Source organism: Babylonia areolata, chromosome 27 (genome assembly GCF_041734735.1).
Source record: "Babylonia areolata isolate BAREFJ2019XMU chromosome 27, ASM4173473v1, whole genome shotgun sequence".
NCBI classification, from domain to species: Eukaryota; Metazoa; Mollusca; class Gastropoda; order Neogastropoda; family Buccinidae; genus Babylonia; species Babylonia areolata.
The window spans coordinates 4,503,535-4,519,741 of NC_134902.1; positions in this window are offsets into that span (position 1 = coordinate 4,503,535).

Genomic DNA, 16,207 nt, shown 5'->3' on the forward strand with positions numbered 1-16,207 from the left:
CACACACACACACACGTACACACACACACACACACACACACACACACACACACACACACACACACACACACACACACAATCAGAGATAGAGAGAGAGTTTATGTGCATGCATGTTTTGTTGTCAGTGCACCTCCCTCTGTGTGTGTGTGTGTGTGTGTGTGTGTGTGTGTGTGTGTGTGTGTACGTGTGTGTGTGTGTGTGTGTGTGTGTGTGTGTGTGTGTGTGCGTGCGTGCGTGTGTGTGTGCGTGCGTGCGTGCGTGTGTGTGTGCGTGTGTGTGTGCGTGTGTGTGTGCGTGCGTGTGTGTGTGTGCGTGTGTGTGTAAGACAGAGACAGAGAGGCAGAAAGTGTGTATGTTTGTGTGTGTGACACGGAGCGAAAGAGGGCGAAAGAGATAAGAGAGAGAGACAGACAGACAGAGACAGAGAAGACAGAGCCAGCCAGACAGACAGAGAGACAGAGACAGAGACACAGACACAGAGAGACAGGGACAGAGACACAGAGAGACAGAGACAGAGACACAGAGAGACAGGGACAGAGACACAGAGAGACAGAGACAGAGAGATAGAGACAGAGACACAGAGAGACAGGGACAGAGACACAGAGAGACAGAGACAGAGAGACAGAGACACAGACACAGAGAGACAGGAACAGAGACACAGAGAGACATAGAGAGACAGAGACAGAGACATAGAGAGATAGGGATAGAGACACAGAGAGAGAGGGACAGAGAGACAGAGACAGAGACACAGAGAGACAGGGATAGAGACACAGAGAGACAGGGACAGAGAGACAGAGACACAGACACAGAGAGACAGGGACAGAGACACAGAGAGACAGAGACAGAGACACAGAGAGACAGGGATAGAGACACAGAGAGACAGAGACAGAGAGACAGAGACAGAGAGACAGGGACAGAGACACAGAGAGACAGAGACAGAGAGACAGAGACACAGACACAGAGAGACAGGGACAGAGACACAGAGAGACAGAGACAGAGAGACAGAGACAGAGACACAGAGAGACAGGGATAGAGACACAGAGAGACAGGGACAGAGAGACAGAGAGACAGGGACAGAGACACAGAGAGACAGGGACAGAGACACAGAGAGACAGGGACAGAGAGACAGAGACACAGAGAGACAGGGACAGAGAGACAGGGACAGAGAGACAGAGACACAGACACAGAAAGACAGAGACACAGACACAGAGAGACAGGGACAGAGACACAGAGAGACAGGGACAGAGACACAGAGAGACAGGGACAGAGACACAGAGAGACAGAGACACAGAGAGACAGGGACAGAGAGACAGAGACAGAGACACAGTGAGACAGGGACAGAGACACAGAGAGACAGAGACAGAGAGACAGAGACACAGACACAGAAAGACAGAGACAGAGACACAGAGAGACAGGGACAGAGACACAGAGACAGAGAGAGACAGGGACAGAGAGACAGAGACACAGACACAGAAAGACAGAGACAGAGACACAGAGACAGAGACACACAGAGACAGAGACACAGACACAGAAAGACAGAGACAGAGACACAGAGAGACAGAGACAGAGACACAGAAAGACAGGGACAGAGAGACAGAGACACAGAAACAGAGACACAGACACAGAAAGACAGAGACAGAGACACAGAGAGACAGGGACAGAGACACAGAGAAACAGGGACAGAGAGACAGAGAGACAGGGATAGAGACACAGAGAGACAGAGACAGAGAGACAGAGACAGAGAGACAGGGACAGAGACACAGAGAGACAGAGACAGAGTCACAGAGAGACAGGGACAGAGAGACAGGGACAGAGACACAGAGAGACAGGGACAGAGACACAGAGAGACAGAGACAGAGAGACAGAGTCACAGAGACAGAGACACAGAGAGACAGAGACACAAAGACAGAGAGACACAAAGAGAGACACACAGAGACAGAGACACAGAGAGACAGAGACAGAGATACAGAGAGACAGAGAGACAAAAAGACAGAAGGGACAAAAAAGCGAACATCAACACACACACACACACGTACACACACACACACACACACACACACACTCACACACACAAACACACAAACACACACACACACACACACGTACACACACACACACACACACACGTACACACACACACACACACACACACACACACACACAGACAGAGAGACAGGGACAGAGAGACAGAGAGACAGGGACAGAGACACAGAGAGACAGGGACAGAGACACAGAAAGACAGAGACACAGAGACAGAGACACAGACACAGAGAGACAGGGACAGAGACACAGAGAGACAGAGACAGAGACACAGAGAGACAGGGACAGAGACACAGAGAGACAGAGACAGAGAGACAGAGACAGAGACACAGAGAGACAGGGACAGAGACACAGAGAGACAGAGACAGAGAGACAGAGACAGAGAGACAAAGAGACAGGAACAGAGACACAGAGAGACATAGACAGAGAGACAGAGACAGAGACATAGAGAGATAGGGATAGAGACACAGAGAGACAGGGACAGAGAGACAGAGACAGAGACACAGAGAGACAGAGACAGAGAGACAGAGAGACAGAGACAGAGAGACAGGGACAGAGACACAGAGAGACAGGAATAGAGACACAGAGAGACAGGGACAGAGAGACAGAGAGACAGGGACAGAGAGACAGAGACACAGACACAGAGAGACAGGGACAGAGAGACAGAGACACAGAGAGACAGGGACAGAGACACAGAGAGACAGGGACAGAGACACAGAGAGACAGGGACAGAGAGACAGAGACAGAGACACAGTGAGACAGAGACACAGAGAGACAGAGACAGAGACACAGACACAGAAAGACAGAGACACAGAGAGACAGGGACAGAGAGACAGAAACAGAGAGACAGAAACACAGACACAAAAGACAGAGACAGAGGCACAGAGAGACAGGGACAGAGACACAGAGACAGAGACAGAGAGAGACAGGGACAGAGAGACAGAGACACAGACACAGAAAGACAGAGACAGAGAGACAGAGACACACAGAGACAGAGACACAGACACAGAAAGACAGAGACAGAGACACAGAGAGACAGAGACAGGGACACAGAGAGACAGGGACAGAGAGACAGAGACACAGAAACAGAGACACAGACACAGAAAAACAGAGACAGAGAGACAGAGAGACAGAGACACAGAGACAGAGACACACAGAGACAGACACATAGGCAGAGACACATAGGCAGAGACACACAGAGACAGAGACAGAGACACAGAGAGACAGAGACAGAGAGACAGAGTCACAGAGACAGAGACAGAGAGAGACAGAGACACCAAGACAGAGAGACAGAGACACTGAGAGACAGAGAGACACAAAGAGACAGAGACACACAGAGAGACAGAGACAGAGATACAGAGAGACAGAGAGACAAAGAGACAGAGAATGCACAGAAGGGACAGAAAAGCGAACATCAACACACACACACACACGTACACACACACACACACACACACACACACACACACACACACCGCACACACACACACACACACACACACACACACACACACACACACACACACAGACAGAGAGACAGGGACAGAGAGACAGAGAGACAGGGACAGACACAGAGAGACAGGGACAGAGACACAGAGAGACAGAGGGACAGAGACACAGAGAGACAGAGACACAGAGACACAGAGAGACAGGGACAGAGACACAGAAAGACAGAGACACAGAGACAGAGACACAGACACAGAGAGACAGGGACAGAGACACAGAGAGACAGAGACAGAGACACAGAGAGACAGGGACAGAGACACAGAGAGACAGAGACAGAGAGTCAGAGACAGAGACACAGAGAGACAGGGACAGAGACACAGAGAGACAGAGACAGAGAGACAGAGACACAGACACAGAGAGACAGGAACAGAGACACAGAGAGACATAGACAGAGAGACAGAGACAGAGACATAGAGAGATAGGGATAGAGACACAGAGAGACAAGGACAGAGAGACAGAGACAGAGACACAGAGAGACAGGGATAGAGACACAGAGAGACAGGGACAGAGAGACAGAGACACAGACACAGAGAGACAGGGACAGAGACACAGAGAGACAGAGACAGAGACACAGAGAGACAGGGATAGAGACACAGAGAGACAGAGACAGAGAGACAGAGAGACAGAGACAGAGAGACAGGGACAGAGACACAGAGAGACAGAGACAGAGAGACAGAGACACAGACACAGAGAGACAGGGACAGAGATACGGAGACAGAGAGACAGAGACAGAGACTCAGAGAGACAGGGATAGAGACACAGAGAGACAGGGACAGAGAGACAGACAGACAGAGACAGAGAGACAGAGACACAGACACAGAGAGACAGGGACAGAGAGACAGAGACACAGAGAGACAGGGACAGAGACACAGAGAGACAGGGACAGAGACACAGAGAGACAGGGACAGAGAGACAGAGACACAGAGAGACAGGGACAGAGAGACAGGGACAGAGAGACACAGACACAGACACAGAAAGACAGAGACACAGACACAGAGAGACAGGGACAGAGACACAGAGAGACAGGGACAGAGACACAGAGAGACAGGGACAGAGACACAGAGAGACAGAGACACAGAGAGACAGGGACAGAGAGACAGAGACAGAGACACAGTGAGACAGGGACAGAGACACAGAGAGACAGAGACAGAGAGACAGAGACACAGACACAGAAAGACAGAGACAGAGACACAGAGAGACAGGGACAGAGACACAGAGACAGAGAGAGACAGGGACAGAGAGACAGAGACACAGACACAGAAAGACAGAGACAGAGACACAGAGACAGAGACACACAGAGACAGAGACACAGACACAGAAAGACAGAGACAGAGACACAGAGAGACAGAGACAGAGACACAGAAAGACAGGGACAGAGAGACAGAGACACAGAAACAGAGACACAGACACAGAAAGACAGAGACAGAGACACAGAGAGACAGGGACAGAGACACAGAGAAACAGGGACAGAGAGACAGAGAGACAGGGATAGAGACACAGAGAGACAGAGACAGAGAGACAGAGACAGAGAGACAGGGACAGAGACACAGAGAGACAGAGACAGAGTCACAGAGAGACAGGGACAGAGAGACAGGGACAGAGACACAGAGAGACAGGGACAGAGACACAGAGAGACAGAGACAGAGAGACAGAGTCACAGAGACAGAGACACAGAGAGACAGAGACACAAAGACAGAGAGACACAAAGAGAGACACACAGAGACAGAGACACAGAGAGACAGAGACAGAGATACAGAGAGACAGAGAGACAAAAAGACAGAAGGGACAAAAAAGCGAACATCAACACACACACACACACGTACACACACACACACACACACACACACACTCACACACACAAACACACAAACACACACACACACACACACGTACACACACACACACACACACACGTACACACACACACACACACACACACACACACACACAGACAGAGAGACAGGGACAGAGAGACAGAGAGACAGGGACAGAGACACAGAGAGACAGGGACAGAGACACAGAAAGACAGAGACACAGAGACAGAGACACAGACACAGAGAGACAGGGACAGAGACACAGAGAGACAGAGACAGAGACACAGAGAGACAGGGACAGAGACACAGAGAGACAGAGACAGAGAGACAGAGACAGAGACACAGAGAGACAGGGACAGAGACACAGAGAGACAGAGACAGAGAGACAGAGACAGAGAGACAAAGAGACAGGAACAGAGACACAGAGAGACATAGACAGAGAGACAGAGACAGAGACATAGAGAGATAGGGATAGAGACACAGAGAGACAGGGACAGAGAGACAGAGACAGAGACACAGAGAGACAGAGACAGAGAGACAGAGAGACAGAGACAGAGAGACAGGGACAGAGACACAGAGAGACAGGAATAGAGACACAGAGAGACAGGGACAGAGAGACAGAGAGACAGGGACAGAGAGACAGAGACACAGACACAGAGAGACAGGGACAGAGAGACAGAGACACAGAGAGACAGGGACAGAGACACAGAGAGACAGGGACAGAGACACAGAGAGACAGGGACAGAGAGACAGAGACAGAGACACAGTGAGACAGAGACACAGAGAGACAGAGACAGAGACACAGACACAGAAAGACAGAGACACAGAGAGACAGGGACAGAGAGACAGAAACAGAGAGACAGAAACACAGACACAAAAGACAGAGACAGAGGCACAGAGAGACAGGGACAGAGACACAGAGACAGAGACAGAGAGAGACAGGGACAGAGAGACAGAGACACAGACACAGAAAGACAGAGACAGAGAGACAGAGACACACAGAGACAGAGACACAGACACAGAAAGACAGAGACAGAGACACAGAGAGACAGAGACAGGGACACAGAGAGACAGGGACAGAGAGACAGAGACACAGAAACAGAGACACAGACACAGAAAAACAGAGACAGAGAGACAGAGAGACAGAGACACAGAGACAGAGACACACAGAGACAGACACATAGGCAGAGACACATAGGCAGAGACACACAGAGACAGAGACAGAGACACAGAGAGACAGAGACAGAGAGACAGAGTCACAGAGACAGAGACAGAGAGAGACAGAGACACCAAGACAGAGAGACAGAGACACTGAGAGACAGAGAGACACAAAGAGACAGAGACACACAGAGAGACAGAGACAGAGATACAGAGAGACAGAGAGACAAAGAGACAGAGAATGCACAGAAGGGACAGAAAAGCGAACATCAACACACACACACACACGTACACACACACACACACACACACACACACACACACACACACACACACCGCACACACACACACACACACACACACACACACACACACACACACACACACAGACAGAGAGACAGGGACAGAGAGACAGAGAGACAGGGACAGACACAGAGAGACAGGGACAGAGACACAGAGAGACAGAGGGACAGAGACACAGAGAGACAGAGACACAGAGACACAGAGAGACAGGGACAGAGACACAGAAAGACAGAGACACAGAGACAGAGACACAGACACAGAGAGACAGGGACAGAGACACAGAGAGACAGAGACAGAGACACAGAGAGACAGGGACAGAGACACAGAGAGACAGAGACAGAGAGTCAGAGACAGAGACACAGAGAGACAGGGACAGAGACACAGAGAGACAGAGACAGAGAGACAGAGACACAGACACAGAGAGACAGGAACAGAGACACAGAGAGACATAGACAGAGAGACAGAGACAGAGACATAGAGAGATAGGGATAGAGACACAGAGAGACAAGGACAGAGAGACAGAGACAGAGACACAGAGAGACAGGGATAGAGACACAGAGAGACAGGGACAGAGAGACAGAGACACAGACACAGAGAGACAGGGACAGAGACACAGAGAGACAGAGACAGAGACACAGAGAGACAGGGATAGAGACACAGAGAGACAGAGACAGAGAGACAGAGAGACAGAGACAGAGAGACAGGGACAGAGACACAGAGAGACAGAGACAGAGAGACAGAGACACAGACACAGAGAGACAGGGACAGAGATACGGAGACAGAGAGACAGAGACAGAGACTCAGAGAGACAGGGATAGAGACACAGAGAGACAGGGACAGAGAGACAGACAGACAGAGACAGAGAGACAGAGACACAGACACAGAGAGACAGGGACAGAGAGACAGAGACACAGAGAGACAGGGACAGAGACACAGAGAGACAGGGACAGAGACACAGAGAGACAGGGACAGAGAGACAGAGACACAGAGAGACAGGGACAGAGAGACAGGGACAGAGAGACACAGACACAGACACAGAAAGACAGAGACACAGACACAGAGAGACAGGGACAGAGACACAGAGAGACAGGGACAGAGACACAGAGAGACAGGGACAGAGACACAGAGAGACAGAGACACAGAGAGACAGGGACAGAGAGACAGAGACAGAGACACAGTGAGACAGGGACAGAGACACAGAGAGACAGAGACGGAGAGACAGAGACACAGACACAGAAAGACAGAGACAGAGACACAGAGAGACAGGGACAGAGACACAGAGACAGAGAGAGACAGGGACAGAGAGACAGAGACACAGACACAGAAAGACAGAGACAAAGACACAAAGACAGAGACACACAGAGACAGAGACACAGACACAGAAAGACAGAGACAGAGACACAGAGAGACAGAGACAGAGACACAGAAAGACAGGGACAGAGAGACAGAGACACAGAAACAGAGACACAGACACAGAAAGACAGAGACAGAGACACAGAGAGACAGGGACAGAGACACAGAGAAACAGGGACAGAGAGACAGAGAGACAGGGATAGAGACACAGAGAGACAGAGACAGAGAGACAGAGACAGAGAGACAGGGACAGAGACACAGAGAGACAGAGACAGAGTCACAGAGAGACAGGGACAGAGAGACAGGGACAGAGACACAGAGAGACAGGGACAGAGACACAGAGACAGAGACACAGAGAGACAGGGACAGAGACACAGAGAGACAGAGATAGAGAGACAGAGACAGAGGCACAGACACAGAGAGACAGGGACAGAGACACAGAGAGACAGAGACACAGTGAGACAGAGATCACAAGATCTCTCTCAACAACACCCAACGGAGGGGAGGAAAAGAGAGGCGACTGTGTCTACTTTCTCACTGAGTCTCCTGTCTCTTCTGTGTCTCTGGTCCCTGTCTCACAGTGTCTGTGCCTCTGTCTCTGTCTCCTCTAGTCTCGTCTCTCTGTGTCTCTGTCCCTTCTCTCTGTGTACAATGTCTCTGTTGTCTCTGCCCCGTCTCTCTGGTGTCTCTGTCCCTGTCCCGGTGTCCCTTATCTCTCTGTGACTTCTGTCTCTGTCTTCTACGTGTTTCTCTGTCCCTGTCTCTCTGTCTCTGTCTCTCTGTCCTCTGCGATCTCTCTGTGTCTCTATCCCTGTCCTCTCTGTCTTCTCTGTCCCTGTTTCTCTGTGCTCTGTCCGCTGTCACTCTGTGTCCTCGTCTCTTAGAGGTCTGATCTGTAAGTAGATCGTAGTAGTCCCTGTTTCAGTTGGGTGCCTCTGTCACATCAAGTCCCTTGTACTTCCTGTGAGTCTCCTTGTCTCTTGTCCCTCGTCAGGTTGGTCGTACATAACATCTCTCTTCTTAGCTCTCTTATCTGCGTAGTCGGGGAGCTCTGTCTCTGTTTGTCTCTGTCTTTGTGCTTTGATCTCTGTCTTCTGTGTCTTGTGTCTCTGTCCACTTGTCCCTGTCTCTACTCTGTCTCTTGGTCTCTGTCTCCGCTGTCTCTCTGTGTCTCTGTTCTACTCCTCTATCTCTGACTATATACTCTCTATGTTCTCTGTGTCTTCTGTCTCTCGCGTCTCTGTCGTTCCACACACACACATTCTCTGTCATCTGTCTCACTGTGTCTCTGGACCCACTGTCGGTAACATCTCTATCTCCACTGTCCAACACATTATCTCAGAGAGTGGATCACTGTCTTTCTCTGTGTCTCTGAGTCCGCTGTCTCCTCGGTGTCTTGTCCCTGTCCTCTCTGATGTCCTCTGTCCCTGATCTCTCCTGTGTCTGGTTTGGATGACGACTGACACGAAGGGGGGGCTGTGACATTTTCATGTCTGCTGTTCTCTCGATGAGTATCCCCGAAGTTCCTCTCTCTGATTCCCGTGTCTCTCTAGTGTCTCTGTCTCTCTGTCCCTGTCACTACTATCTAGGATAGCTCACTGTGCCAGTCTGTCTCCTCTTGTAGTCTTCTGTCCTATGTGTCTCTCCTGTGACTCTCTGTCTCTGCGGGGAGAGTCGCCATTCTGGCGTACTAGTCTTGGTCCGTTCTCCATCTCGACTCTGTCTCTCTGTCTCTTTCAGTCTGTCTCTCTGTCCCTGTCCTCTGTGATCTATCCTCCGTGTCTCTCTGCAGTCCTCTGTCCTCTGTCTCTCTGTCCTCCGTATCTCTGGTCCCTGTCTCTCTGTGTCTGTGGTCTCTGTCTCTCCTGTCTCTGTCATCTGTGTCTCTTCCTGTCTCTCTGTTCACTGTCTCTCTCTGTCTCTCTGTCTCTTCTCTCTAGTGGACTCATCCCTGTCTCTCTGTGTCTCTGTCTCTGCTCTCCTGTGTCCCTCTGTCCCTGTCTCTCTGTGTCTGTGTCTCTGTCTCCTCTGGCCCTGTCTCTCTGTGTCCTCTATCCCTGTCACTCTGTGGCTCTGTTCACTGTCTCTCTGTCACTTGTCTTCTCTGTGTCGCTCTAACCCTACTCTCTATGTCTACTGTCTCAGTCTCTCTGTCGTATGTCTCTCTGTGTCACTGTGTCCGTCTCCTGTGTCGTGTCTCTGTCTCTCTGTCTCTGTCTCTCTTGTCACGTCCCCTGTCTCTCTGTGTTCTCTGTCTCTGACTCTCTGTCTCTGTCGTCTGTGTCTCTGTCCCTGTCCCTCCTGTGTCTCTGTCTCTGTCTCTCTGTGTCTCGTCCCCTTCTCTCTGTGTCTGTGTCTCCTGTCTCTGTGTCTCTGTCATTCTGTGTCTCTGTCCCTGTCTCTCTGTGTCTCTGTGGTCTCCTGTCCTCTCTGTTCTCGTCCCTCTGTCTCTCCTGTGTCTCTGCCCGTCCTCTCTGTTGGTCCTGACCCTGTCTCTCTGTCCCTCTCTGTCCCTTCCTCTGGTCCTGGTGTGTGTGTGGTGTGTGTGTGTGTGTGAGGTGTGTTGTGTGTGTGTGTGTGAGCGGTGTGGATGTGTGATGTGTGTGTGTGTGTGTGTGTGTGGGTGGTGTACGTGTGTGTGTGTGGTTGATGTTCGCTTTTGCAGGTCCCTCTGTGCATATCTCTGTCTCTTGTCTCTCTGTCTCTCTTGTACTCTGTCTCTGTCTCTCTGTGTGTCTTCTGTCACTTTGTGCCTCTCTGTCCTCTCAGTGGTCTCTGTCTCCTGATCTGGTGTCCTCTGTCTCTCTCTGTCTCTGTCTCTGTGACTCTGTCTCTCTGTCGTCTGTCTCTCTGAGTCCTCTGTCTCTGTCCTCTGTGTGTCCTCTGCCTATGTTCTCTGCCTATGTGGCCTAGTCTCTGTGTGTCCTCTGTCCTCTGTGTCTCTGTCCTCTCTGTCTCTCTGTCCTCTGTTTTTCTGTGGTCTGTTCTTCTGTTTTCTGTGTCTCTGTCCTCTCTGTTCCCTGTCTCTCTGTGACCCGTCTCTTCTCTCTGTGTCTCTGTCATCTGACTTTCTGTGTCCTGTGTCATCTGACTCTGTGTGTCGCTGTCTCCAGTCTCGTCCTTTCTGTGTGTCGTGTCTCGTCTCTCTGTCCGTTCGTCTCTCGTCCTGTCGCTGTGTCTCTGTCCCCTGTCTCTTCTGTGCCTCTGTCACTGTCTTTTGATGCTGTGTTTCTGTCACTCCTGTTGTTCTGTCTCTCAGTTCCCTGTCTCTCTGTGACTCTGTCTATCTGTGTCCTGTGTCTCTGTCTCTGTCTCTCTGTGTCTCTGTCTCACAGTGTCTCTGTCACTGTCTCTCTGTCCCTGTCTCTCTGTGCCTCGTCCCTGTCCTCTGTGTCTCTGTCCTGTCTCTCTGTGTCTCTGTCTCTTCTGTCCTGTCTCTCTTGTCTGTGTCTCTGTCTCTCTGTCCCTGCCTTCTCTGTCTCTCTGTCCCTGTCCTCTCTGTTCTCTATTCCTGTCTCGCTGTGGTCTCTGTCCCGGTCTCTCTGTCTCGTCTCCTCTTCGTCTCTCTTGTCCTCTGTCTCTCTGTGTCCTCAGTCTCTGCTCTCGTGTCCTTGTCTCTCGGTGTCTCCTATCCCTATCTCTCAATGTCCTCTGTCTCTGTCCCACTCTGTTCTATGTCCCCCCCTCCTCTGTGTCTCTGTTCCTGTCTCTTTGTCTCTCTGTCTCCTGTCGCTCTGTCTCTGTCTCTCTGTGTCTCTGTCCCTGTCTCTCGTGTCTCTGTCTCGTCCCTCTCTGTCTCGGTCCTCTCTGTGTCTCTGTCACCAGTGCTCTCTGTGTCTCTGTCTCTGTCTCTCTGTGTCTCTGTCCCCTGTTGCTCTTCTGGTGTCTGTGTCTCTGTCTCAGTGTGTCTGTCTTTCTGTGTCTCTGTCCCTGTCCTCTCGTGTCTCTGTCCCTGTCTCTCTGTCTCTCTGTCCAGTCTCTTCTGTCTGTGTGTGTGTGTGAGTGTGTGTGTGTGTGTGTAACGTGTGTGTGTGTGTGTGTGTGTAAGTGTTGTGTGTGTGTGTGTGTTTGTGTGTTTGTGTGTGTGGTGTGTGTGTGTGTGTGTGTTGTGTGGTACGTGTTGTGTGTGTGTTAGAATGTTCGCTTTTTTGTCCCTTCTTCCTTTTTGTCTCTCTGTCTCTCTGTGATCTCTGTATCTGTCTCTCTGTTTCCCTGTCTCTGTGTGTTACTCTCTTGTGTCTCTCTGTCTTGTGCTCTGTCTCTGCTGTGTCTCTGTCACTGTGACTCTTCTCTCAGTCTCTGTCTCTCTGTGTCCTCTTCCCTGTCTCTTGTGTCTGCTTTCCCTGTCTCTCTGTCCCTGTCTCTCTGTGACACTGTCTCTGTCTCTCTGTGTCTCTGTCGCCTGTCTCTCTGCTCGTGTCTCTCTGGTCTCTGTCTCTCTGTGTCTCTATCCCTGTCTCTCTGTCTCTGTCCTGTTTCTCTGTGACACTGTCCCCTGTCTCTCTGTGTCTCTGTCTCTGTCTTTCTGTGTCTGGTGTCTCTGTTTCTGTGTCTCTGTCTCTCTGTCCCTGTCTTTCTGTGTCTCTGCTGCTGTCTCTCTGTGGTCCTCCAGCACTAGTCCATTCTGTGTCTGTGTCTCTGTCTCTGGTGTCTCTGTCTCTGGTCTCTGTCTCTGTCTTTCTGTGTCTGTGTCTCTGTCCTTCTGTCCCTGTCTCTCTCTGTCTCTGTGTCTCTGTCCCGTCTCTCCTGTGTCTCTGTCTACTGTCTTTCTGTGTCTGTGTCTCTGGTCTCTCCTTCTCTTCTCTCGGTGCTCTGTCCCTGTCTCACTGTGTCTCTGTCCCTGTCTCTCTGTCCCTGTCTCTCTGTGTCTCTGTCTCTCTGTTCTTCTGTCCCTGACTCTACTGAGTCTCTGTCCCTGTCTGCATCTGTGTCTCCTGTCCCAGTCTCTCTGTGCTGTGTATCTGTCTTCTGTGTCCTGTGTCTGTGTCCCTCTCGTGGTCCCTTCACTCTGTCCCGTCTCTCTGTGTCCTCTGTCTCTCTGTCCCTGTCTCTCTGTGACCTCTGCCCTGACTCTCAGTGTCCCTCTGTCCCTGTCCCTCACTGTGTCTCTGTCACTTCTGTCCCTGTCTCTCTGTGTCTGTGTCTCTGTCTCTCTTTCTCTGTCTGGTCTGTCTCTCTGTCCCTGTCTCCTCTGTGTCTCTCTCCCTGTCTCGCAGAGTCTCTGTCCTCGGTCTCTCTGTCTCGTATCTCTGTCACCTTGTCCTCTGTGTCTGTGTCTCTGTCTTCTCTGTCTCAGTCACTCTGTGTCCTCTGTCCCCCTGTCTCTCTGGCTCTGTCTCTCTGCTCCTTCTCTGTCTCTCTGTGTTCTCTATCCCTGGTCTCTCTGTGTCTCTGTCTCTGTCTCTCTGTGTCTCTGTCCCTGTCTCACTCAGTCTGTGTCCTCTGTCTCTCCTTTGTCCCTGTCTCTCTGTGTCCTCTATCCCTGTCCTCTCTGTGTCCTCTGTTCTCTGTCTTCTCTGTCCTTAGTCTCTCTGTGTCTGTATCGCCTATCTCTCTATGACACTGTCTCTGTCTCGCGTGTCCTATGTCTCTCTGTGTCTCTGTTCCTGTCTCCTGTGTCTTGTCCTGTCCTCTCTGTCTCTGTCTCTCTGTGTCTCGGTCCCTGTCTCTCTGTGTCTCTGTCTCTGACTCTCTGTCCTCTGTGCTCTCGGTGTCTCTGTACCCTGACTCTCTGTGTCTCTTTCTCTGTCTCTCTGTGTCCTCTGTCCCGTCTCTCTGGGTCTGTGACTCTCTGTCCTCTGTGTCTCTGTCTTCTGAGTCTCTGTCCCTGTCTCCTGTGTCTCTGTGTCTCTGTCTCTCTGTAGTCTCTGACCCGCTGTCTCTCTGTGTTCTCTGTCCCTGTCTCTCTGTGTCAGTCCGCTGTCTCTCTGTCTCTCTGTCCCTGTCTCTCTGGTCTGTGTGTGTGTGTGTGTGTGTGTGTGTGTGTGTGTGTGTGTGTGTTGTGCGGTATGTGTGTGTGTGGTTGTGTGTGTGTGTATGTTTGGTACGTGGTGTGTGTGTGGGTTGATTGATTCGCTTTTTCTGTCCCTTCCTGTGCATGTCTCTGTATCTCTTTGTGCTCTCTGTCTCTCTGTAAATCTCTGTCCTCCTGCTCTCTTGTGTCCCTCTGTCTCTTGGTGTGTCTCTCTGTTCTCTCAGTGTCTCTGTTCATCCTGTCATGGTGACTCTGTCTCTACTCTGTATCTCTGTCTCTGTGACACTGTCCTCTGTCTCTGTCTCTCTGTGACCCTCTGTCTCTGTCTGCTGTGTGTGAGCGAGCTGCCTATTGGTCCTCTCCTATGTGCGGTCCTGTCTCTGGCTGTCTTCTGTCTCTGCGCTGAGGTCCTCTGTCAGCTCTGTCTCTCTGACTCATGTTTTTCTGTTTCAGTGTCTCTGTTTTCAGTGTCTCTTCGTGCTTCCTGTCCCAGTCTCTCTGTGTCCCCTGTCACTGTCACTCTGTGTCCTTCTGTCTCTGTCTTTCCTGTGTCTGTGTCTCTGTCTCCGTGTGTCCTCTGTCTCTCTGTCGTCGTGTCTTTCTTAGTCTGTGTCTCTGTCTCTCTGTCCCGTCTCTCTCGGAACTCTGTTCTGTGTCCACCTAGTCCCTGTCGCTCTGTGCCTCTGTCTCTGTCTTTTGTGTACTGTGTTTCTGTCTCTCTGTTTCTGTCTCTCTGTACCGCTCACTGTTCTCCTGTCTTTCAGGTCTGTTAGTCTCTGTCTCTGTCGCTCTCTGGTCCTCTGCCTCACCTGGTTGTCTCTGTCTCTGTCACTCTGACCCTGTCTCTCTGTGTCTCCTGTCCCTGTCTCTCTTGTGTCTCTGTGTCCCTGTCTCATCTGTGGCTCTGTCTCTCCTGTCCCAGTCTCTCTGTGTCCTGTGTCTCCTGTCACACTGTGCCCTGTTCACTGTCCTCTCTGTCCTGTGCTCTCTGGTCTCATATCCTGTCCTCTCTGTGTCTCTGTTCACCTGTTCTCTCTGTCTCTGTCTCTCGCTCTCTGTCTCGTCCTCTCTGTGTCTCTGACTCTGTCTCTCTGTCCCAGTCTCTCTGTGTCCTATCCCTATCTCTCTATGTCCCTCTGTCCTCTGTCCTCTCTGTCTATGTCTCTCTGTTTCTCTGATCCTGTCTCCTTTGTCTCTCTGTCTCATGTCTCTCTGTCTTCGTCTCCTGTGTCTCGTCCCCTGTCTCCTGTGTCCTCTGTCTCTGTCTCTCTGTCTCTGTCCTCTCTGTGTCTCTGTCCTTTCCTCACGTGATCTCTGTCCCCCTGTCTCTCTGTTTCTCTGTCCCTGTCTCTCAGTGTCGTGTCTCTGTCTCTGTTGTCTCTGTCTTTCCTGTGTTCTCTGTCCTGTCTCACTGTGTGCTCTGTCCATTGCCTCTTCTGATCTCTCTGTCCCTTGCTCTCTGTCTGTGTGAGGTGTGTGTGTGTGTGTGGTGTGTGTGTGTCTACGTGTGTGTGTTGGTGTTGTGTGTCTTGTACGTGTGTGTGTGTGTGTGTTTGTGTGTATTGGTGTGTTGTGAGGGTGTTGTTGTGTGAGTTGGAGAGTGTACGATGTGTGTGTGTGTGTTGATGTTCGCTTTTAGTCCCATTCTGTCTTTTGTCTCTCTGTCTCTCTGTATCTCTGTCCTCTGTCCGCTCTGTGTCTCGTCTCTGTGGTGTCTCTCTTTGTGTCTCTCTGATCTTGAGTGTCTCTGTCTCTCTTTCTCTTGTCTCTGTGACTCTGTCTCTCTGTCTCTGTCTTGTTGGTCTCTGGTCCCCTGTCTCTCATTTGTCTCTGTCCTGTCTCTCTGTCCCTGTCATCTCTGTGAGTCTCTTTTTTTTTTTTTTTTATTTAATCTGTCTCTGTCGCTCTGTGTCTCTGTCCCCGGTCTCTCTGTCTCTGTCTCTCATCACTGTTTCCCCCCCCCCCCCCCCCATCTCTGTGAGTCTCATCCCTGTCTCTCTTCTCTCTGTCCCTGTATTTCTCTGTGTCTCTGTCCCTGTATCTCCCCTGTGTCTCTGTC